Raw genomic sequence first — 25,479 nt, 5'->3', positions numbered from 1 at the left:
CATAATTGTAAATTGTCTTTGCACTCTTTCAATCTTATTGACATCTTGCAGGTTCTGTTATAAATACTGGATCTTATTTACTCTCTTCCCTTCCATATGCCACCTGCATGGCTCGGTGCCAATGGATAAAGCTTTTCAATAGGAAAAGACATTATGCCTTTCATTCACTGAAGACTGAGCTATGATTATTTCCTGAGTAGCTCAATAACTGAATAATTCTTGCTCACGAGCAGTCAATATTGAGCCAAGTCCTTCGTAATTTATTACCCTTCTGGCCAGTTCCTGATTAGATCTCCTGCTAAGTACCTGGCAACTAGTCCGAAGTGTATAACTAAGCAAAAGAGAAATAGAACGCACTGTAGAACAGGCCACTCGGCCCACTGAGTCAGTGCTCACCATGATGGCAGATTAAACTAAATCTCTTCTGTCTGTACACAATCTTAACCCCCCCATTCCTTGCATATTCGTATGTCTGTTGTTGGAAAAAGAGAGAGATAGAGAGATACCGCTTCTACCTCTTCCAATGATTCTGAGTGAGGCTCAGAGAGATCGGTATTTACTGACAATTACCTTTATTGTTCAAACTAACAAATACGAGAATTCATACACTAAATACCTTGTGCGTACACCTGCTAAGTATCCCTGACTCTCCTGGATAGTCAAAGTATAGCAAAGGTATTACCCGGGCGGAGGAATTTACCCTGGCCAGGCGCCCCTCGTTCCTCGTGGTCCCCACTCACTCTCCATGTGCCTCTCTTCACGCAGGGTTCTTCTCGCTTGTGTCTGCGATGGTTATTCTTCAAAGTTACCGCCACCGGAACACACAAAGCATCCACTTTTATATCCATTGCTTATCAATTCAAACGTCGCATTCCCGTGTCATTGGCCACAGGTCAGGTGTAATTGGCTCTGGTCCAAAGCAGCCTATTGTCTATTGTCTTCTCCTCATCAAGGGACAGTTGCTGACTCATGGCTCTTTGTTCTCAGTCAGCAATGAGCTCGAATCGCCTCAGGCATTCACAAGTCTGCATGTTATAGCCAACCAAAGAACACCTCACAAACAACTCCTTATTTGGAAATGACCTCCAGTCCAGCAGATCACCTGAAGAGTCTTTGTGCCTTCTTTAAAACACTAATCAAGTCCAGCATGTCAAGCTCACAAAATGGAGAATCGAGTGTCTTCACAAAATGGCAGCCTCCATCCCCCAAGCACATGGCAAGAACAAAGACCGTTTCCACTGTCCTTGATTCATTTGAATTCACTGATTTGAAGATTGTCATTCTTTCTGGCCAACATCTCCCTCCTCTTGATCCAAAGATTTATCTTAGGATCATTATCCTCCTCTGTTCTATTGACCCCTGCAGGTGTGCTGCACTTACATTATAACTTTTACTTACTACATTCAAGGAATTTTTATACTGGCCATCTTTTTTCAGTAGTGCAAAATCATTCCCCTCTACCTTTTGCATAATTTCAGCCTTCCATCTTCTGAGTTGATACACATTAAGTACAATCATCAGTGTACAAAAAATGAATATTACTGCAGCATGTGAGATTATCCTCACCCATGGATGTATTTGAACATTTGATCCCCGATTCCAGAATTTATCCCAAAAGTCCAAGTCACTCAACATTTCATTTGCCTTCTCAGTATGTGTCTTAATAACTTTTGAATGTTCAGACCACTGATGAATTATTTCCTTTGCCTCCTCCACCACTTGTGTCCAGTCTGCAGTCAAATGAGGAATCGGTGGCAACTCAGTGACAACATAGTCCCACAAATATCGATCTGTATCAGTTCGTTGGATTGAAAGACTTTCCTCCACTACCTTCTCCACTGCTGGTTTAGGCAAAGTTTGTCCTCCAATAGTCAAATTTAAAGTCACATCCTCAGTTGCAACATTGTGACTTTCCAAAGGACACTCTTTCCATCCCTTGGTATAACTCATAGCTGATGTTTGTCCCACCAGTGCATACTGCAGAAAAGAATCATTACCCACAGGCAAAACAGACAATGAGCAATTTTCATAAGTATTAAATCCACAATCCACAAGTTTTTGTCTAGTCATCTCTTTTGGACAAGCCCAGTGGTTCCCCCCTCACGACATTTTGATAAATCTATTCCTTTTCTGATACCATTCATAACAATAGCATGTTTTGGTGGGTTGCTTGAGGATATCCAAGTATTCTCATGATATTTACCTACATTCTGAACCCTTTTCAAAGAGTAAGTTAAATTATTTCCATGATGGGGAATGTGGAATACTGCACCCACATAAAACCTCTCTTTATCATCATCACAAGTACCCAGTACCCTATGGAATATTTAATGTTTTATCCACACACATCAAACCATCTACCCCAGCATAATACAAATTCGAGTCTTCCATTTCTTCCACATGTGCCCGTATTACCCGTATCCATTGAGAAAAGTTTCTTTTGATCACCGAATAGTCTTCATAATGACGTTGTTGTTGACAAGTTCATCGGCAGTAATGTTTCAGAAGCATGATCATTCATGACCCAATCATGGTCAATTCCATCACCATAAAATGCATTATTCTCTTCATATTGAATTAAATCTGTAAATACACAAAGGGTAATATCTGCTCTTATTTCCAGTTTCAATCTTGAATTACTTTAAATCCATGTTTTCTATCTGGTATTCCAACCCATGCAATCTAGGCTCCCAATCATCTTTGGACTCAAGTCGTCTATCTTTTCTCACCCAATTTCATTTCAAGACAGGGGAGGCAGCAACCAATGTATTTCTCCTTCTTATTTTATTTACACATCTCCCCTGTTTTTCAAACTGAAAAAATGGAAAAACTCCTCCTTGGTCAGATCTGTTGCCATCTTCTTGGAATAACTATTCCAAATTCAGATCTTCCAAATCAGAACTATTGTGTACATCAATTGTCAAGTCTCCAAAATTGGGACTATCATGTACATCAATTGTTACATGTCGATGATGATAATTTTCCTGTTTCTCGCCCTCAATTTCAACTGGTTATGGTACCATCCATTTTTATCTGGAGAAGTTAGCACCCTGTATACTGATGGACTTGTTTTGTCTATGATTTCATAGGGCTCTGCAAACATTGGATTTAAAAATGAAGTGGGTTGGTGTATTCTAATCATCACTCTTTGTCCTGGGCTTAATTCTATGGGACAGACTTTTGAGTCAAAGTAGGCTTTACTCTGCTGCTTCTTCTTTCCTATTTGATGAGCTGCCATATAATTGACCTCTTTCACTGTCTCTACCAACTGTTGTACCCACTTTTCTGACACAATCCCATCTATTTCAGGTTCTGACAAATCTAACCCTAACAACTCCTCTAACCCTTTCATGTTTCTTCCAGTCATGAGTTTATAAGGGGTGTAACCTGTTGAAGATGCCACTGTATTCCTTATTACCATCAACACATAAGGCAGAACTGCTTGCCATGTTGTTCGATGTTGTTGTACCATTTTGGCCATCATTTTTTTAAAGTTCAGTTCATTCTTTCCACAATTTCACTAGACTGTGGTCTATAGGGTATATGAAATCTCTGCTTAATTCCTAAAAGTGCCATGGCATCTTGCATTATCTGGGCTGTAAAATGTGTGCCTCTATCTGACTCTATACTCTGAGGTAATCCCCAACGAGTAAAAACCCTTTCCAATAAGATTTTTGCAGTAGCTTTGGCTGTGTTAGTCTTAGTTGGGAAAGCTTCCACCCATTTGGTGAGAGTGTCTACCACTACAAGGATATATTTGTACCCTCCTGTGGTTGGTGGCAAGGGTCCAACATAATCTATCTGTAAATTAGTCCCAGGTCCTTCCACTGGTCTGGTATGTCGGAGGGCTCCTTTCTTTACATTTCCATCAGGATTATATTGTGCACAAATCAAACAATTCTTGACATAGTGTTCCACATCCTCCTTCATCCTAGGCCACCAACGCACCTCCTTGATTTTTTTCCAGGGTTCTTTCAGCTCCCAGGTGTCCCCATAAATGATGGTACCAGTGGATCATCTGATTTCTTCCTGACTCTGGAACCACAAACTTTCCTTCATATAGGACTACTCCATCTTTAACATGCACACCCTTGTATTCTTCATACATTTCTGACCTTACTTCTTCTATTATTTTTTAAAATTCTTTATCCTTCTTCTGCTCCTCAGATAAATCCATAACCTTAATCTGCTTTCCTCCTGCCTTCCCATCTCCCCAATCTGTGGTTGCCATTCCTGCCCATTTAAAGCACCTTGCTTTGCTCACTCATCAGCCTTCTTATTCCCCTCAGGGGACAATTTGGAGTGAGCTTTCACCTTTACAACTCCATCTTCTTTCCCCTTTGCTTCTTCAAATATATATTGCAACAGAGCAGCAGATGGAAGGGGCTTTTTGTCAGCTGAAACAAACCCTCTTGCTTCCCACAGAGGCAAATGTTCTGTAAGGCTGTTACAAACATACATACTATCAGAGTGTATGACTGATCCAGGTGGAAAATATTCTGGGTGGCTAACCACGTATGCTACAGCTGCCAATTCTGCTGCTTGTGCACTCATGGTTTTGGGTAGCTTTAAAGCTATACTATACCTTTCCTGTCCTTGTTCATCCTCTACGTAAATGCCACACACACCCAGTTCTGCTCTCACCATCCTGTACTGATGAGGAGCCATCCACAAAAATTTTAAAGTCAGGTTTTCCCTTCTCCTTTGTGTCTTTGGTCTCAAGCATTATTTTGTCTGATTTGTCTCTACCCCCTCCTGTTGTTTTGATACAAATGGTCCCTTGGGATCATTAGCTACAGAACCTGACACTCATGTTCACCACCTTGGTACACCAGGTTGTCAGCTAACAAAGTGGTTGCACTTACTCGTTTCACAGTTACATTTCTCCCTTGCAACAGCAATGTCCACCTGGCAATTCTGTTTTGGCTCACTGAGCCATCTTTAATCCTTCCATCTAATTGTATGGGTGTATGTTCTGTCAATATCGTAAGTGGATTAAGTCCCACTATGTAGTTGAAATGTTGTCCTGCCCAGAAAACTGCTAACAAGTGTTTTTTCACATACAGCATACCCTGTTCTACTGGTGAGAGCGTGCATGATGCATACGCTACTGGTCTTAACTTCCCAAGTGTCTCCTGTAACAGCACTGCTGAGAGGGTGCTATCAGCTGTAGCCACCTCCAATGAGAATGGCTCATTTGGATTTGGGGTTTTTAGAGCAGGCGCAGTGGCCAACGCTTGCTTCAGATCTGTGATGGGCGGGTGTGTTCTGATTTCCATCCCCACGCCATGTTCTTTTTCAGTAACTCCATTAAAGGAGCTGCCTTAGTGGAAAATCCATCAATGTGATCCCTACAGTAGCCTATTAGCCCCAGAAAGGACCTCAGCCCTTTCACATCGTGAGGAATAGGCAGTTTCATAACCGACTCTACTCTTCATTTATCAATTTCTCTTTTCCCCAGTGTCAAGGTCATTCCCAAATAACTAACTTCTTGTTTCATCATCTGTGCTTTTTTGGGATTTACCTTTAGTCTCAATGCATGCAATAATTGCAACAGTTCTGTCAATAGCTGATAATGTTCCTGCTTAGTTTACGTCTGCAGGAGTAAATCATCTACATATTGGACCAAGCAATCAGGCTTTGATAACCTCTTTAAGCCTGCCTTTAAATGCTGGTGAAATATAGATGGGGAATTATGGAACCCCTGTGGGAGGGCAGTCCATGTATACCGCTGTCCCTGAAAGGCAAATGCAAACTTGTATTGACACTCTCTTTCTAATGGGAGAGACCAAAATCCATTGTTTATATCTAAAACTGTAAACCATTGCGCTTTTTCATTCTGTTTGACTACTGTTTCTGAGTTAGTTGCTACAGTTGGGGCTGTTAAAGGGGTTACTTTATTCAGCTCTCGATAGTCTACTGTCAATCTCCAACTACCATCTGGTTTCCTCACGGGCCATATGGGTGAGTTATTAGTTGATGCTACGGGTCTCAGTACCCCTTGTTGTACCAAACTCTGTATTACCTTACCCACATCTTCCTCAGCTTTCTTTGGAAACCCATATTGCTTCTGTGGTTTGGGGTCTGGACCTTGTATGCACACACTGCCAGCCATCTTTCCACAGTCATGCTTGTACCGTGCAAATGCCCCTGAGTTTTGTGTAATGATTTGCTGTACCATGTGGTCACTGCTCATCTCCTCTGGTTTTATCCACATTTCCCCCATGGTAATATCCTGATATTCACCTACTGGAATTTGTCTGTGACATGTATCATTCATACCAGTTGGCATTCGCCAAATCACACAGTTAACTGGATCAAAACAAAGTCCAGCTTTGGCCATGTAATCACTCCCCAGTGTATGTTCCTGCTCCCGGGGTAATTCAACCAGCACTGTGGAATGTTCTAATGCTACGTCTCCTATTCTAACTTCTGAGGGTGCACTCACGTGTTCCACTTGTGAATGACCTGTAAATCCACAAGATAATTTTACCTTGTATTTCCCAGTTTGCGTTAGTTACGTTAGTGGTGTTGACGGTGGTTCGGGATCCTCCAGTGTCCCATAAAAAGGTAACAGGGTGGCCTCTGACCCAACCATTTCCTAGAGGTCTTCCAGTTTCGTCCCACCTTGTGTCACACACCCATGTTGGTGAGGCCTGACACCGTCATTGAAGCTCGGGGAACAATCCCCCAGATGGCAATGTCTCCACCACATTGTTTTGTGGGCTTGTTCTGTCTGGCCCCTCCAAGGTCACACCTCCTTGCCCTAGTCTCCCACTTCTCAGGTTTGGACATTCTCTCTTGATGTGTCCCTCTTGGCCACAATTATAGCATTTAAACACTCCACCTCCAAGTCTCCCTGTTCTGGACACTGTTTCATTTCCTCTGGCTCTCCTAGCCACTTGATAGTGTGGTGGGGTGATATTTGGAGTGGGTCCCCTACCCTCATTTGTCCAGGCAGTTGCCTTACCTCCAACGGACAGCAATGTCCCATTAGCGGGTTTATTTGGCCTTTGTGTCTCCTTTTCCCATGTTCTACTCATTTTCCTCAGTATCCATGCCTCATTATGTGTAGGGTCAGTGGGATCAAACATGTCTAATACCTTTTTAGATTCATCGGTAGAGTGAGCCACCAATGTCCTTAACCATCTATTTAAGGGCTCTGGTCCGAACTGGTCTCGATCTACCGTTGTCCCATATACTCCTTGGAACACCGTCCACAAACGGGACGCAAACGCCGTGGGATGGTCACCTCGGCTGGCGCCTCTACAGTATCGCCCCTGTTAATACCCATAAACGTCAATATTCCTCATCTGTGCCCCCACCTTGTTGTTGTATGTTTGGCAAAGCCGAGTGTATATTTGGATGTAAACACATTATAATCAATTGCCTTTCCTCGGCGTCATCCAGACCGTGTACTATTCTCTGATGATTAGTGGCTTGAAACAGTTCCCGAGGATCATCTCCGAACCCACAAATTCCGATATCTTTGGCAATATCTCCGAGCTGCTATATTCCAAACGGAGTAGTGTATGTTATATGCTGGTTTTGATTTCCTGCCCCCTCTCAAATAGTAACTACGGGGGCTAGTGGTGCCGTTGCACTGGCGATTCCTTAGTATTGTACGCGGGCGGGGGATCCTCAGGAAAAAGCGCTTCATCATTATCAAGACCATATCTAGTCGCATCATCGACTAAACCGTTCCAATCGATATCTACATACTCACTCTCTTCCCCTCTTTCAGATCCAACAGCGAATATTATTCCCCTCTGTGCAGAGAGTTGATCCTGCAGCTTTTGTATCTGCTTTAAACACTTTGTATGGTCACTACTATTACATCTCTTTTCGGAAACTGATTTCTGCATCACATTTATAGTTGTTTTTAAATCACTGCACTGTTTCTTTAATTCTTCTGCTTGGCTCTTCGCTAAATTAGCTTCCTTTTCCAGTTTACTCTGTTCTTTAACGAGTTTCTCGCTTTTCAGCTGAAACTGATCCATACTTCTTTGTCCTTGTAGATCTGTAAAATTTCCCTTGAGGATTTGTAACTCCTTTCTGAGCATTCTGTTTTCGTTTTCTAACTCCTCTCGGATTCTTTTGTTTTCACATGCTAACTTATCTCTCTCAGCGTCGGCTTTTTGCCGATTTCCTATTAATCCCTCAATAAGCCAGGCTACTGCTACTGGCTTCAGTAGTCGCTTAAATTCTTTGCCCGACAATTTCCCTCGGGCAATTCTAAACAACACTTCGCCGCCTTTACCCCTGGTGTGTCCAGCACACTCCCCGTATTGTGGCCATTTCCCCAATACGTACTTCTGGAGGAATTCCCTCCAATCAAAACTATTTCCCTAAATTCTTCATCCTGGGCAACGACCAACCAGTTACCCCGCCCCGATTTCTCACCCACGTGGCCCGGCTCGAGCCTCGAGAGATTGAACCCCGAGTCCGCCCGGGGACGCCAGTCCTGTTGGAGAGGAGAGGAGAGAGAGAGAGACAGATACCGCTTCTACCTCGTCCGACCGAGAGATCGGTATTTACTGACAATTACCTTTATTGTTCAAACTAACTAATACGTGAATTCATACACGGAATACCTTGTGTGCACACCTGCAGAGTACCCCTGACTCTCCTGGACAGTCAAAGAATAGCAAAGGTATTAATTAGCCGGGCGGAGGAATTTACTGGCCAGGCGCTCCTCGTTCCTCGTGGGCCCCACTCACTCTCCACGTGCTTCACGCAGGGTTCTTCTCGCTTGTATCTGCGATGGTTATCTAATGACTTTTTAAAACCACTTACTGAGTTCTGGTGAAAGGTCTCGGTTTCAAAATGTCCACTGTTTGTTCCTCTCCATAGATGCTGAATGACCTGCTGAGTTCCGTGTTTTACTCAAGCTTTGCAGCATCTGCGGAATCTCCTGTGTCAGCTCCCAACATTTCGGGCTCCTGCCACTCTTTGTGTCAAACCCACCTGCACATCTTCTTTAGGACTATTCAACCATTAGACATGGGAATAGAATTAGGCCATTTGGCCTATTGAGTATGTGCTGCCATTTCATTATGGCCAAATTATTCCTCTCAACCTCATTTTCTGTCTTCTCCCTGTAACCTTTAACACCTTTACTAATCAAGAACCTATCAACCTCCACTTTAAATATACCCAATGACTTGGCCTCCACAGCCGTCCGTGGCAATCAATTGGACAGATTCACCAGCTTCTGGCTAAATAAATCCCTCCTCATCTCTTGTCTAAAGGAGCACCTTTGAAGCTGTGCCCTTTGGTCCTAGACTCTCCAACTATTGGAAACACCCCCTGCACAATCCAAGCTTTTCAATATTGGATGGGTTTCAATGAGGTCCCCCCTCATTCTTCTAAACTCCAGCGAGTACAAGTCCAGAGCCATCAAACACTCCTCATTCGTTAACCCTTTCATTTCTGGAATCATTCTTGTGAACCTCCTCTCGACCCTGACATCTTTCCTAGATAAGGGGCCCAAAACTGCTCACAATATTCTGTGTGGTCTGACCAATGCCTTATAAAGCCTCAACATCACATCCTTGCTTTTATACTCTAGTCCTCTCAAAATGAATGCTAACATTGCAATCACTCTTCACCTTTCCCTCAACTCCTTTCCCCGCATCACTTTCCCCTCTCACCTTAAATGCATGTCTGCTCGCACTTGACATAGAATCAGGTTTATTTTCACCGGGGGCACGTCTCGTGAAATTTGATAATTTAGTGACAACAGTATATTGCGACACACAATAAATATAGAAAAAAATAAATGGTGTATATTGTGTGTGTGTGTGTGTATAAATAAGTTAAATTAAAAATAGTGCAACCACAGAAAATAATAAAAAAATTGAGATATTGTTCATGTCTTCAATGTCCATTTAGGAATCAAATGGCAGAGGGGAAGAAGTTGTTCCTGAATCACTGAGTGTGTTCCTTCAGGCTTCTGTACCTCCTTCCTGACAGTAACCATGAGAGGAGGGCATGTCCTGGGTGATGGGGGTCCTTAATGATGGACACTGCCTTTCTGAGACACTGCTTCTTGAAGATGTCTTGGATACTATGGAGGCTGGGACCCATGATGGAGCTGACTAACTCTATAACTTTCTGTAGCTTCTATCTTTGAAAGGATTCTACCCTATTTATATCGTTCATAATTTTATAAGCTTGTCATGTCTCCTCTCAGCCTTCGACTCTCCAGAGAAAATAACACAGATTTCTTCAACCTCTCATTACAGCTCATAACCTCCAGTCCTGTTGAAGTTTTCCTGCACCCTCACCGAAGCCTCCACATCCTTTCTGTCATGTCTGGGTATACAGCTGCCTCGTGACTTCCTGACCAATGAAGGGATGCATGCCATACGGCTTATATACCACTATACAATTTCTTTAGTTGGAGGGAGAGATGAGTTTTATCACAATGGTGAGCCATTTCCCCAATTTTTCAACTTCAAAGCACCAAATGTGTTTTTCCTCTTTAAAAAACTGGGAGTGGCCCAGTAGCATAGTGGATAGCGTAACCCTTGTTACAGCACCAGTAACCTAGGTTCAATTCCCGTCACATCCTGTAAGGAGTTCGTCTGTTCTCCTATGAACGCATGGATTTCCTCCCACATTCCAAGAACATACAGGCCAGTAACTTATGTGTGTAACTGTCAGGAGGACCAGTTACTGCGCTATATCTGGAAATAAAGTTCAATTTTAAATAATAGAAGGTAATTGGTGAAAAACCCAGAGGTGGGAGCATTGGAGGGGATCTGTTTTTGTACGGTGAAGTGCTATGATCTGGGTTCTGCTGCCCAAAAGGATGGCAAATAGAATTGGTAAGTTGTTTTTTTTTACTGTGTTATGCACTGAGGGACGGAGTAAACTTTACCTTGCATTACTATAAGATAAACGCAAGAGGTTCTGCAGATACTGGAAATCCAGAGTAGCACACATAAAATACTGGAGGAACTCAGCAGGTCAGGCGGCATGTGTGAAGAAGAATAAACAGTCAGTGTTTAGAGTCGAGACTCTTCATTGCACTGAGGTAGTAGGAGGGAAAGCAATAAGAGAATGTAGAATAAAGTGTTACACACAGAGGAAGTGTAAGGCAGGAAGACAGGTGCAAGGCTTTTACGAGGTAGATGGTGAGGCTAAGAGTCCATCTTATTGTGCTAGGGGACAATTCAATAGTCTTATAATTGCAGGGTTAAAGCTGTCCTTCAGCCTGGTGGAATGGTGATCAGACATACAGTACGTGCGTACATATAGTACATAGAACAGTACAGCACAGTACGGGCCCTTCGACCCACGGTATTGTGCCAATGTTTTAATCTACTCTAAGATCAATCTAAACCCTCTCTCCCACATACCCAGTTTTTCTTTCAGCTAAGTGCCTATTTAAGAGTTTCTTAAATGCCCCACAGAAACTCTTCAAACACCACCATGGGCAACGCATTCCACACCCTCATCATTCTCTGTATAAAACCGACCTCTGACCTCCTCCCTTTACTTTCCTCCAATCACCTTAAAATGATGTCCGGTGCTCCTGGTGTGGCCTCCTGTATATCGGTGAGACCTGATGTAGATTGGGAGATCATTTCATCAAGCACCTATGCTCTGTCTGCCAGAAAAAGCTGGATCTCCCAGTGGCCACCCATTTTAATTCCACTTCCCACTCCTGTTCCAATATGTCAATCCCATGGTCTCCTATACTCTTGTGATGAGGCCACACTTAGGTTGGATGAATAACACTTTATGTTCCAACTGGGTAGCTTCCAACCTGATGGCAGGAAAACCAATTTCTTGCACTTTCAATAATAGACCCCCCCCTTCACTATTTCCTATCCCCTTTTCCCTCTCTCACCTTGTCTCCTTACCTGCCCATCACCTCCCTCTGGTGCTCCTCCCCCCTTTTCTTTCTTCCATGGCCTTCTGTCCTCTCCTGTTAGATTCCCCCTTCTCCAGCCTCTTTCATCAATCAATTTCCCAGCTCTTTACTTCACCCCTCCCCTTCCTGGTTTCTCAGATCACCTCCCTCCCCTCCTCCCACCTTCTAACTCCTACTCCTCATCTTTTTTTCTCCTGTCCTGTTGAAGGATCTCAGCCCGAAATGTCAACTGTACTCTTTTCCATAGATGCTGCTTGGCCTGCTGAGTTCCTCCAGCATTTTGTGTGTGTTGCTTGGATTGTTAGCATCTGCAGATTTTCTCTTGTTTGTGTTAAGACAGATGGAGATAGGTTCTAGATGGGTCTGGGGGTGAACTGGTTACTGAGGGTAGACGGACACAGCCATGGGCTTGTGGAGTAGTGAGTCAGGGCTCAAGGGATCAAGATATCTAACGCCGATTCTGGTCCGTGTTTGCATATGCTTACGAATGAACAAATTCAGTATCTGCAATGGTCCCCAGAGATGGCCAGTCTGCAAACTTTGGTCCTTATTCGGTCTACGATCCAACGGATTTCATTAAAAGCTATATGAGCGTTGTCAATGATGTCAGCAATGTGTTTTACACATCCAAAACCAGCCTTGTGTCCTGCTATGAAACTCCCCATGGCCCACTAACCCTGAGATGAGATGGCTTTCAGCTACATAAAATTCTGGCTTGTTTACGAGCCTTTTTAAGGAATTGGAATTGCTTTATTATTGTCACATGTACTGAGATACAGTGAAAAGCCTGTCTTGACTACTGTTCATACAGATCCAATCATTACATGGTGTATTGAGGTAGAACAAGGTAAAACAGTGACAATGCAGAATAAAGTGGAACAGCTACAGGGGAAGTGAAGTGGGGGGTGAACCATAAGATCATAACAAAGTAGACTGTGAGATCAAGAGTCCATCTTACTGTACAAGAGATCCATTCAGGAGTCTGAAAACCATGGGTTAGAAGCTGCCTTGAGCCTGGTGCTGTGTGCTTTCAGGCTTTTGTATCTCCTGCCCAGTCAGAAAGGGGAGAAGAGACAATGGCAGGGGTGGGTGGATGTTTGATGATGCTGATCAGCCAGTGAGAGGTGTAGACAGAGTCCAGGAAGGGGAGGCTGGTTTCCGTGATGTGTCCACAATTCTCTGCAGCATTTCGTGGTCGTATTTCATTCCACTGTGTCTGCTGATCGACTCTCTCCAGTCCCAGTCTACATGCGTGTTTATTTATCCACAGGATGTGGGTCACTGACAATGCCAGCCCTAAGAGGCTGATAAGGATCAGAGAGCCAAACACTAAATAGACCAGAGACAGGCCCTTCAGGTCAACTCATCCACGCCAACCAAGTTGCCTTCCTGAGCTAGTGCCACCATCTGTCCCATTTCCCTCTAGACCTTTCCTGTCCACGTACGTGCATTCACAGAGCAACTGCAGCTCAGGAGGAGGCCGTGACAATAAATGCCACCCGACATGGACAAGGTAACTGGATGCCTGAGAGCGGACAGAGTTGAGTGAAGCCACAAGAGACCGCAAAATGCTGGAATCCGGAGCAAAAACAAGGGAAGCGTTGGAGGAACTCAGCAGGTCAGGCAGCATCTGCGGAGGGAAATGGACAGTCAACATTGTGGGTCAAAACCGCTCGGCTATTTCAGAGTTCAGAATTGGATTTATTATCATGTAATGTGTCATTTTGTGGCAGCAGTACAGTGTAATACAGGTGTAACATTACTATCAGTTACAAAATGAATGCGTAGTGTGAAAAATAATGATGTTGTGTCATTGAACATGGACTGTTCAAGAATCTGACGGTGGAGGGGAAGAAGCTGTTCCTAAGTCCTTGTGTGTGAATCCTCCGCAATGGTAGTAATGAAAAGAGAGCAAGTCACAGATGGTAAGGGTACTTAACGATGGTTGCTGCCTTCTTGAGGTGTCAGTTCGAGAACTGAACGGTTGAAGGGAAATAGCACAACTTGAACCTGGGATGTGTGGGACTTCAGGCTTGTGTACCTCCTACCCGATGGGAGCTCTGAGAAGTCAAGGATCCTCGATGATAGCTGCTGCCGTCTTGAGTCAGCAGCTCCTGTCGATGTGGTGGAGAGGGCTGTGCCCATGATGGACATGAAAGCTCTTAATCCTCCATCTGCCACACTCCAAAGGAACTAAATTGTCCCTTCCTCCTCCCTCTACCCCAAGGGAGAGATTAATAAATCAAATTTATTTTACAGCAATCAATATTTTCATGATGAGAATATAAATTTATTCCACCATTAATCCACGGCTTGGTTTTAAATTCCCCATCTGCCCGCTGGTATTTTTGAACCCACATCTCCCAGTTTGGTAACTAGTGTGGTTTCAGTTCAGGGGCGTTGAGGTAAAAGACCACCTATGGTCTTCCCCCAAGCCACCAGGCTGATCAACATCTCCACCCATTAATCCATCACCTAGCATCACTTTAAGTAGATACAATCACTCTATGTCTAGAATTGTTACTTGTCCATTATGTTTTAAAGGTCTTATTTTTATACTGTTTTTTTTGCTTTTATTGTCTTCTTTGTGCTTATTGTCTTTTTTAAGCGGAATCATATTCAGAGTAAGAATCAATTTGATCCCCTTTGCACCTGGGTCTTGAGGAACGACAATAAGCAATCTTGTACTGTGAATCTGGAATGAACCTGATGAGTTGGGGCTGCAGGCACAATCGTCTGAGTGGCCTGTTCTGGCTTCTGTTCCTTCGGCTCTCAAGTGGAGAGGAGCTGTAGTCCAGGGCTTGATTGGAGGAGTCACCTGAGAAATGAGAGCGGTCAGTTGCCTGGATGACCGGACTCAAGAACAGGTTCTCCCCCCATTGTTATCAAACTTCAGAAGCAGTCACCTCATTCACATTCCCTTCACAGTGATTGTGCCACCTTCTCTGACCCTTAATGCTACCTCTTCTGTAATTATCACTTCAGCATTTTCTAGCACTTTATTTCAGATTGCCATACAAATAAAAGATAAAGAGTAGCTTTATCTGTGGGACCACCTTTCCTGTACCTCCTTTCTGGTGGCAGCAGCGAGAAGAGAACATGGCTTGGATGATGGGGGTTCTTGATGTTGGCTGCTACAGTCTTGTGGCAGAGCTCCTTGTAGATATACCCAATGGTGGGGAGCCCATCACAGGCAAAGCCCTCCCCACCACTCAGCACATCCATCATCAAGGACCCCACCTTCCAGGCCATGCTCTCCAAGAAGGAGGTACAGGAGCCTTAGGTCCTACACTACCAGGTTCATGAATAGTTACTACCCTTCAGCCAACAGGCTCCTGAACCAGTGTGGATAACTTCACTCATCTCAACTCTGAACTGATTCCACAACCCACAGACTCACTTTCAAGGACTCTGCAACTCATGTTCTCAGAAATATTTAATTACTTTTTTTATCTGCAACTTGTTTGCTTGTCGGTCTTTGCTGTGTGCAGTTTTTCGTGGAGTCTGTTGCATTTTCTGTTTTATTGAGAGTGCCTGTAAGAAAATGAATCTCAAATGAGTATCTGGTGACAGAGATGCACTTTGACAATCCATTTACATTGAACTTCTCACATGTGCATTGAAACATACGGTGAAATGTATTGTTTGTGCCAACAGCCAACGCATTCTGAGGATGTGATGGGGGGGGGGGGGGTGGGACCTGACCTGCGCTTCTCTGGAACGTAGGAGGAGACCCGAGCTCCTGGAGGAAACCTATGAAGTCAGCGGGGAGAACATACAAACTCCTTACAGGCAGCACTGGGAATTGAACCCTGATCATGTCGCTGTCGTCGTTCTGCTGAACGTGGTGGACGTGCTATGTTGGCGCTGGAAAGTGTGGCGACATTTGCAGGCTGCCCCCAGCGCTTCGTTCGGTTGTGTTGGTTGTTGGCGCAATCTCACTGCATGCTTCGAAGTAGGATGTGACCAATAAATAAAGCAGAATCAGAAGTAGGTTCCATGTCACTGACATGCATCGTGAAATTTGTTGTTTTGCGGCAGCTGTACGCTGCTAAACATACTAGAAAATATATATAAATTAAAATAGTAGTGCAAAAAGGGAGCAAAATAACAGTGAGGTCGTGTTGATGGACTGTTCAGAAATCTGATGGCAGAGGGGAAGAAGCTGTCTCTGAATCACCCAGTGTGTGTCTTCAGGCTCCTGTACCTCCTTCCTGATGGTAGCAATGGGAAGAGGGCCTGTCCTGGGCGGTGGGGGGGGGGGGGGGTCCTTAAATGAATCTGAAAGCAAATCTGTTTCAGTTCTGTGTGACTGTCGGACAGTTTCAGTTCTGTGGGCCGAAGATTGAAGATTCTACATTGTTTAATCTCATTTCCAGTGCGCAGCGTAAAGGAGAACGAAACAATTGTTAATCCGAATTCGGTGGAGAATTGAACAAAGACACTAAGATAAAGAACATGAGCAATTAAAAACAAACAAGAGTAAATATAAATACATAAGATAGTTCAAATACATCGATGCTTGTTGATTGGTTCTGTAGATGGGGATCTGGCGTGTAAACAGAGCGGCACGGAAATGGTTAATAACTTGTGTCTCCCGGTGTGTCTGTTGTGGAGTGATCCATTTAAAGAGAGAGAAAAAGAAAGAGGTTCATTGGATTGCATAACGCGCAGGGCGGCAAACTGTGAAATAATAGGCTCCGTTTTCTCCGCAAGTGAAGGGTTCCCGGTCCTCTCCACCCCACCTTCCTCCCTGGAAGCCCCTTTCCAAAGGCGTGGGAAGAAGCAGAGGGTATGTGAGGGGTTAAGATTAGGATGGGGCTGCCCCTCTCCGCCTGCCGGCGAGTTGGTAGGCTCTGTCAGTGAGGTAATGTCCCAACACTTAGCAGAGCCGGGAGGCGGGGGTGTTTATTGTGGTTGCTGCCATGGAGGTTCGGAGCTGAGGTGGAGGTGAGCCCTGAAGGGAGGGGAGGTAGGGTGGGAGGGCTTGTACCCAGCTGGCGCTGGGGGGTGGGGGACTGCCAGAGTCTGTGTGAGAGAGACCAGGGTCCGGGTGGGCTAGGGATACAGGAACTCTCCGTGTCGAGAGGCTCGGAACAACTTGCCCCTGGATGGAAGCAAAACAATAGAGACGGCTAAAGACTCCGGAGGCGACGGGGACGGTCCGCTCGCTGAACCCGAGGTGGGTACCCTTCCTTCTGCCTTCAAAGCAATACACGGGGGGGAGGGTGCGATGTCTTTCTTTGAATGGGAGGTTAGGGGCTCGACTGTCTGTTTCTGTTTTGGGGGTGTTGGGCGAACTGACTCCCTCCCACGCTTCCCCGGGTCCCGTTGTGCCGGCGAGGGGTGGGATGTGGGTCCGGCTGTGATTCGGGACCGTTCGGTATCCTTTGTCTACAGCCGGTGTTGTGAGAGGAGGGGTGGGGGGAGTGAGTGAGGCGAGTGCGGGGGTGCAGAGGGTGGCTGGGGATGGGGGATTCTCCAATGAAGTCTGCAACGGGGTGGGGGGGTGGTGAAAGGTTGGGATCAGTGAGGAGGCGGGAGGTACCGACAAAGAGGACTATGGGGGGAGAGGCAGATTCCCCTGTAACCCTAGGGGCCGAGCACGCCACGGGTGTCAGCTTTGCTGGGATGTGTATTGAGCAACGCCATCCTGCTCAGAGATAGGGTGTAGGAGAGGGGGCAAGAGGGAGAGGTGTAGGGAAGAGAGAAAATGGGGTGGTGGGGGAGAGAGGAGGTATGGGAGGACAGAACTGTGAGATGTGGATAGTGAGGAGGAAGTGGTGTAGGAGAGGGAGATGGAGATGGGAGGTGGGGGATTCAGGGAGGGAGAGGTATAGGAGAGGAGGGTAGGGAAGAGAGAATGAGAAAGTAAAGGGTTGAAAGAGGGAGGGAAGGGAGAGGAGGAGGAAGTTAGGTGAAAGACAGGAATGAGGGAGATGTTGGAGAGGCTGAGGAGAGGGAGTCAGAGGGTGAGAAAGGAAATGAAGAAGATGGGCAATTGTGGAAGGAGGGAAAGAGAGAATAAGGGAGGGGTAGAAGGGGATGGAGAGAGAAGCATAAGAAGAATGGATGAAGGGGAGCATTGCAGAGGGGTATCGAGGAGAGGGGATGAGACTGAAGGGAGATTAAAATAATCGTGAAGCTGAAAGTGCGAGAAAGAGATTAAAACAACAGGAAAGATATTGGAAAGAATATGTGTGGGAGAGAAGGGTATTTGAGATGGGGATTGGGAGGAGGAGAGAGAGGGGAATACCCTGTTATTCTTTGGTGCTGAGCTGTTTGTTGTCACTACTCTGTCTGTCATTTGGATGTGTTATTCCCTGGAGTTACGTGACACAGGCTGGGTTCGAACACTCTCCATCCCACGACCTTCTCCTGTGAACCGCGTGCTCCCTCTCACCCAACGGTACCTGTCTCTGTCTCTGGGCATTGGACTGTTGGGAGGGCATCACTGATGCTCCCGGAGGAAAACAGACAAACTGATGGAGGAACTCAGGCAGCATCTATGGAAATGGGGAAAAAAAACAGCTGATGTTCCAGGTTGAAACTCTTTGTCAGGACGAAAAAGGCAGGGGGAAGGAGATGGGGAGGGGGGAAGGAGTACAAGCTGGAAGGTGATAGGTAAAGTCAGGTGGGGGGGGGATGAAGAAAGAATCTCGGAGGTGATCAGTGGGGAAGTTAAAGGGCTGAGGAAAAACTGATTTTCCTGGTTTTGGTCTCCAGGGTGGTTGGGAGGTGGTGTTGGACTGAGAGATTTGGACACTCTGTGTGGAAAGCCAGAGTGACTGGTTCAGCCTGTCGTCCTTGGCTTATTATTGTCACGTCAAAAGGCACATGGAGAAACTTGTCCTGCATACGGTCTCACCGCTGCCTGGAAGGAGTTTGCACGTTCTCCCTGAGACTCTGTGGGTTTCCTCCGGGTGCTCCGGTTTCCTCCCACAGTCCAAAGACATACTGGTTGGTAGGTCAATTGGTCACTGTAATTTGTCTCATGATGAGGCTAAGATTAAATTGGGGGATTGTTAAGCAGTAGGGCTCGAAGGGCCAGAATGCCTACTCCATGTTGTATGTCAAAAAAATAGATATACACTCAGTGGCCACTTTGTTAAATGCCTCCTGTACCTCATCAAGAGGGCATTGAGTGAATGCCCGTGGTCTTCAACTGCAAGGTTCAATGTGTTGTGTGCTTACAGATGCTCTTCTGCAAACCACTGTTGTAACACGTGGTTATTTGAGTCACTGTTGCCTTCCTGCCAGCTTGAATCAGTCTGGTTATTCTCCTCTGATATCCCTCACAAACAAGGTGTTTCACCCACAGAATGGCCACTCACTGGATTTTTTGTTTTGTTTTTCCTCCCCATTCTCTGTGAACTCTAGAGATTGTTGTGTGTGAAAATCCCAGGAAATCACCAGTTTCTGGGAAACTCAAATCACCTCAACTGGCACCAACAGTCATTCCATGGTCAAAGTCACTTGGATCACATTTCTTCCCCATTCTGCTGTTTGGTCTGAACGACATCTGAACTTCATGTCAGCATGCTTGTACCCATTGAGTTGCTGCCACATGGTTGGCTGATTATATATTCAAATTATCTAGCAGGTGCGCTAATAGCTGAGTCGAGATCAATTTATTTCCATGTACAAGAAGAATCAGTGACAGCGCATGGAAAATGCGGTGCAGGCGTGCGTCACTCCTTAAGAAGCGAGGGAGGCAAAAGAAGAAAGTGGAAGACAATTAGCCTGACGTCAGTGGTTGGCGAGAATCTATTAAGGATGAAATTTTTGAGTACTTGGCGGTACATTATAAAATAGCATGAAGTCAGCCTGTTTTCCTCGTGGGAGAATCTTGCCTGATAAACGTATTGGATTTCTTTGAGGAAGTAACAAAGGAAAGTCAGTGGATGTTGTTTTACTTGGACTTTCAGAAGGCCTTTGACCAGGTGCCACACTTGAGGCTGCTTGACAAGGTGAGACCTTGTAGTTCCTGTACCACCTCTTTAATAGTAGCATTGAGAAGAGGGCATGGTGAGGTTTCTTAATGGTGAATGCTGCCACCTTGAAATCCTCCTGCAATCCTGTGCATTGCAGACTCCATACCAGGTGCGTTAATCGGTGAGAATGTTGTACTTCTGTGCAAATTTGTAGATAGTCCTTGGTGACATAGCAAATCTTCTCAAACACCTAATAGAGCTGCTGGCATATTGCATTTGTGAGTATGATTGAACTTTTTTTTTGTTCTAAGTGTGGCAGAGAGGTGTGGGCTTCTGTGGCATCGTGAGGTACAACATAGAGTATGGGGAGAAAAGGCCACAGAACCAATGCCCAAAGGTGCTGGTTTAGTCGTGGCTGTGGGGGTTGCACCCTGGGCTGTGAGTCAGAAGGTTACATGTTCATGTCTGATTTTGGAGGGCTAAGTATAGAATGGAGGTAGGCGTACTCTGTTCTGTCTCTTCCCACTAGATTTTAAAGGGATTTTTAAAGGTTAGCTTTATTTGTCACATGTACATTGAAACACAGTGAAATGCATTGTTTGCGTTAATCACTAGCATTGTGCAAGGATGTGCTGGGGTTAGCCCACGAGTGTCACAACACTTTTGATACCAATGTAGTATACCTATAACTAATTAACCCTAACCTGTACGTCTTTGGAATGTGGGAGAAAACTGAAGCCCCCAGAGGAATCCTGCACAGTCAAGGGGAGAATCTACAAACTCCATACAGACAGTGGCGGGAATTGAACTCAGTCTTGCAGTTGGTGCTGTGAGAGGTTAGGCTAACTGCAACACCACCGTGCCTTCACCTTCAGCTGACCAAGCCTTTATCTCCGCTCTGGATGTCAACCTGTCGGCCCTGATACTATTTCACACTAAATCGAAACCTACAGGGAAATGTGTTGTTTGTGTCAAATCAGATCAGCGAGGATTGTGCTGGGGGAAGCCCACAAATGCCAGCGTGCTCCTTGCATTCCCACAATTTACTGACCCTAGCCTGTACGTCTTTGGAATGTTGGAGGAAACTGGAGGAAGCACGCGCGGTGGCGGGGAGAACGTACAAACTCCTCACGGACAGCGGCTTGAATTAAAGCCCGATCTTAAAACTGGTGCTGCAATGCTGCTTTTGCCTTTTATGGTGAAAAGCTTTTGTTTGTGTACAATCCAGATAGATCATTCCGTACATGAGAAATTCGAGGTAGTAAGAATGAGAACAAATACAGAACATAATGTTGCTCTTGCAGAGAAAATCCAGTGCAGATAGACAAATAAAATGCAAGGCCCAGAAATGGATAGTTTGGCAGATTAAGAGTTCATCTTTATTTAATAAGAAGTGCATTCGAGTCTGTTAACAGTGGGGTAGAAGGCGTCCTTGACCCTGTTGTCACATACTCCCAGGCTTTTGTATCTTCTGCTTGATTGAGGAGGGGGCAGAGGAGGAAAGAGAGTGTCCGGGCTGGGAGGGATTTTTAATTATGTTGGTTATTTTCCTGAAGCAGGATGAAGGGTTGAACTACTTCTCTTCAACCGTTCAGTTCCTGAACCAACCAGCACCATCCTGATCACTTACAGTCAGCAACATTGCACTGACGTGAGCTTTATTTGTTTTTCTAATTCTGTTTTTTTCTTGTAAAGATTGTGTAAAGTTTATGTTTAATATATGTGAATGCTGCTAATCTGATGCTATGTACCTGTGATGCTGCTGCGAATAATTTTTTTTTTCATTGCACCCATGGATACATGGACTTGAGCATCTGACAGTAAACTCTGCTTTGACTTTGATTGCGAGCCCCGTGCTGTGGTATTACATTACCATGTAGCTTGAACTGCTGGGCTTGATGTAAACCATACTGTTTTTAGATTAAGTCACTGCAGCAAGGTTTGCAAAAGAATCACTGGAAACACTCAACAGGTCGGGCAGTGTCTGTAGGGACAGGGAAACAGTTAAGGTCTTGGGTCAAATTTTGCAAAACCACACTTGTCAGACATGCTGAGTGTTTCCAACATTTTCTGCTTTGGTTTTAGACTTCTGGCAACCGTTTCATTTTTTTTTTGGCTTTTTGTTTCTCAGTCTGCTATTCCCTTGTGGATATAACTGTTTCTACTATTGCAGGAGTTTCCAGTTCAATATTTCTGCAGTGTTCTTGATGATACACAGCTCAGTACAAAGCTCTTGACTAGCCATGGATATCAGTAGGAAGGAAGGCAAATGTAATGTTTGCATGCATTTCAAGAGGGCCAGCTGATACAAGCAAGGATGTAAAGCTGAGGTATTGGTCCAGACCACACTTGTAATACTGTGAGCAGCTCGGGGCTTAATATGCTGATATTGGAGAGGGTCCAGAGGAGGTTCACAAGAATTATTCCAGGAATGAAAGAGTTAATGCTTGCCAGTTCTGAGCCTGTACCTACTGGTGTTTAAAGGAAGGAGAGAGATTTTGTTGTAACATAAATATTGAAAGACATAGAGTGGATGTCAGAATCAGCTTTAGTATCATCAGCATACGTCATGAAATTTGTTGTTTTGTGGCACCAGTAATACATAATCAGAACTATCACAGAGAGGGGAAAATTACTGAGGTATGATTCATGGTTTCATCGTCCATTCAGAAATCTGATGGTAGAGGGAAGGAGCAGTTCCTGAAATGTTGAATATATGTCTTCAGGTTCCAGTACCACCACCTTGGTGGTAACGATGAGAAGATCTTCGTCTGGTCAGGGAGAGTGAGGAGGTGATAGAGAGGTGCTATAGGCAGGTAGTCACTCCGGGGCCTGGAGAGACAGGTAAGTGGGTAATAGTCAGGAGAGGGAAGAGCAAGAAGCAGATGTTGGAGAGTACCCCTGTGGCTGTTCCCCTTAACAATAAGTACTCCTGTTTGAGTACTGTTGGGGGAGACGGCCTACCTGGGGGAAATGGCCTCTGACACAGAGTCTGGCCCTGTGGCTCCAAAGGGTAGGGAAAGGAAGAGGATGGCAGCAGTGATAGGGGACTCTATAGTTAGGGGGTTAGACAGGTGATTCTGTGGATGCGGGAAAAAAACGTGAATGGTAGTTTGCCTCCCAGATGCCAGGGTCCAGGATGTTTCTAATCGTGTCCACGATATCCTGAAGTGGGAAGGAGAACAGTGAGAGGTTGTGGTACATATTGGTACCAACGATGTGGGTAGGAAAAGGGAGGAGATCCTGAAAACAGACTCCAGGGAGTTAGGAAGGAAGTTAAGAAGCAGAACTTCAAAGGTAGTAATCTCAGGATTGCTGCCTGTGCCACGCAACAGTGAGTATAAGAATAGAATGAGTGAGGTGGAGGATAAATGCATGGCTGAGGGATTGGAGCAGGGATTCAGATTTCTGGATCACTGGGACCTCTTTTGGGACAGGTGGGACCTGTACAAAAAGGACATGTTGCACTTGAATCCCAGGGGGACCAATATCCTGGCAGGGAGGTTTGCAAAGGCTATTGGGGAGAGTTTAAACTAGAATTGCTGGGGCGTGGAAACCGAACTGAAGTGATGGAAGAAGAGGCGGCTGGCTCACAAATAGAGAAAACTTGGAGACGGTGTGAAAGGGAGGATAGGCAGGTGATAGAGAAGGGACGCGCTCAGACTGATGGTTTGAGATGTGTCTATTTTAATGCAAGGAGTATTATGAACAAAGTGGATGAGCTTAGAGCGTGGATCAGAACTTGCAGCTATGACATTGTGGACATTACAAAGGCTTGGATGGTGCTGGGGAGTGATGGCTACTGGGAGTGCCAGGATTTAGATGTTTCAGGAAGGACAGGGAGGGAGGCAAAAGAGTTGGGAGCGTGGGATTGTTGATCAGAGATTGTGTCACAGCTGCAGAAAAGGAGGAAGTCATGGAGGGGTTGTCTGGAGTCTCTGGGTGGAAGTTATGAATAGGAAGGGGTCAATAACTACTGGATGCTTTTTATTGACCACCCAATAGTAACAGGGACATCAAGGAGCAAACAGGGAGACAGATTCTGGAAAGGAGTAATAATAACAGGATTGTTGTGGTGGGAGATTTTAATTTCCCAAATATTGATTGGCATCTCCCTAGAGTGAGGGGTTTAGATGGGGTGGAGTTTGTTAGATGTGTTCAGGAAGGTTTCTTGACACAATTTGTAGATAAGCCTACAAGAGAGGAGGCTGTACTTGATCTGGTATTGGGAAATGAACCTGGTCAGGTGTCAGCTCTCTCAGTGGGAGAGCATTTTGGTGATAGTGATCACAATTCTATCTCCTTTACCATAGCATTGGAGAGGAATAGGAACAGACAAGTTAGGAAAATGTTTAATTGGAGTAAGGGGAAATATGAGGCTATCAGGCAGGAACTTGGAAGCATAAATTGGAAACAGATGTTCTCAGGGAAATGTACGGAACAAATGTGGCAAATGTTCAGGCGATATTTTTGCGTGGGGTTCTGCGTAGGTACATTCCAATCAGACGGAAAGCATGGTAGGGTACAGGAACCGTGGTGTACAAAGGCTGTTGTAAATCTAGTCAAAAACGAAAGAAGAGCTTACCAAAGTTTCAAAAGGCTAAGTAATGATAGAGATCTAGAAGATTATAAGGCTAGCAGGAAGGAGTTTAAGAATGAAATTAGGAGAGCCAGAAGGGGCTAAGAGAAGGCCTTGGCGGACAAGGTTAAGAAAAACCCCAAGGCATTCTACAAGTGTGTGAAGAACAAGAACGTGAGAGAATAGGACCAATCAAGTGTGACAGTGGAAAAGTGTGTATGGAACAGGAGGAGATAGCAGAGGTACTTAATGAATATTTTGCTTCAGTATTCACTGCAGAAAAGGATCTTGGCGGTTGTAGGAATGACTTGCAGCAGACTGAAAAGCTTGAGCATATAGACATTAAGAAAGAGGATGTGCTGGAGCTTTTGGAAAGCATCAAGTTGGATAAGTTGCTGGGACTGGATGGGATGTACCCCAGGCTACTGTGGGAAGCGAGGGAGGAGATTGCCAAGCCTCTGGCGATTATCTTTGCATCATCAATGAGGATGGGAGAGGTTCTGGAGGATTGGAGGGTTGTGGGTGTTGTTCCCTTATTCAAGAAAGGGAGTAGAGATTGCCCAGGAAATTGTAGATCAGTAAGTCTTACTTCAGTGGTTGATATGTTGATGGAGAAGATCCTGAGAGGCAGGATTTATGAACATTTGGAGAGGTATAATATGATTAGGAATAGTCAGCATGGCTTTGTCAAAGGCAGGTCATGCTTTACGAGACTGGTTGCATTTTTTGAGGATGTGACTAAACACATTGATGAAGGTAGAGCAGTAGTTGTAGTGTATATGGATTTCAGCAAGGCTTTTGACAAGGTACCCCATGCAAGGTTTATTGAGAAAGTAAGGAGGTGTGGGATCCAAGGGGACATTGCTTTGTGGATCCAGAACTGGCTTGTCCACAGAAGGCAAAGAGTGGTTGTAGACGGGTCATATTCTGCATGGAAATCGGTGACCAGTGGTGTGCCTCAGGGATCTGTTCTGGAACCCCCCCTTCATGATTTTTATAAATGACCTGGATGAGGAAGTGGAGGGATGGATTAGTAAATTTTCTGATGACACAAAGGTTGGGAGTGTTGTGGATAGTGTGGA

The 25,479-nt window shown here is 45.0% G+C and overlaps 1 protein-coding gene across 2 annotated transcripts in view; it reads left to right on the top strand.

Moving 5' to 3' along the window:
• The first annotated feature begins 16,917 nt into the window (after positions 1-16,917).
• Positions 16,918-25,479, top strand: part of tmem198b (transmembrane protein 198b) — a 103,106-nt gene continuing 94,544 nt past the window's right edge. For both annotated transcript variants that reach the window (XM_059967601.1, XM_059967599.1), the window contains exon 1: positions 16,918-17,066. The gene's annotated coding sequence lies outside the window, so the exon portion shown is untranslated. The remainder of the gene's footprint in view (positions 17,067-25,479) is intronic.

This window comes from Hypanus sabinus, chromosome 4, assembly GCF_030144855.1.
Source record: "Hypanus sabinus isolate sHypSab1 chromosome 4, sHypSab1.hap1, whole genome shotgun sequence".
Taxonomy (NCBI): domain Eukaryota; kingdom Metazoa; phylum Chordata; class Chondrichthyes; order Myliobatiformes; family Dasyatidae; genus Hypanus; species Hypanus sabinus.
The sequence above is the reverse complement of the archived record's forward strand: the minus strand, read 5'-3'. Positions and strand labels throughout refer to the sequence as shown.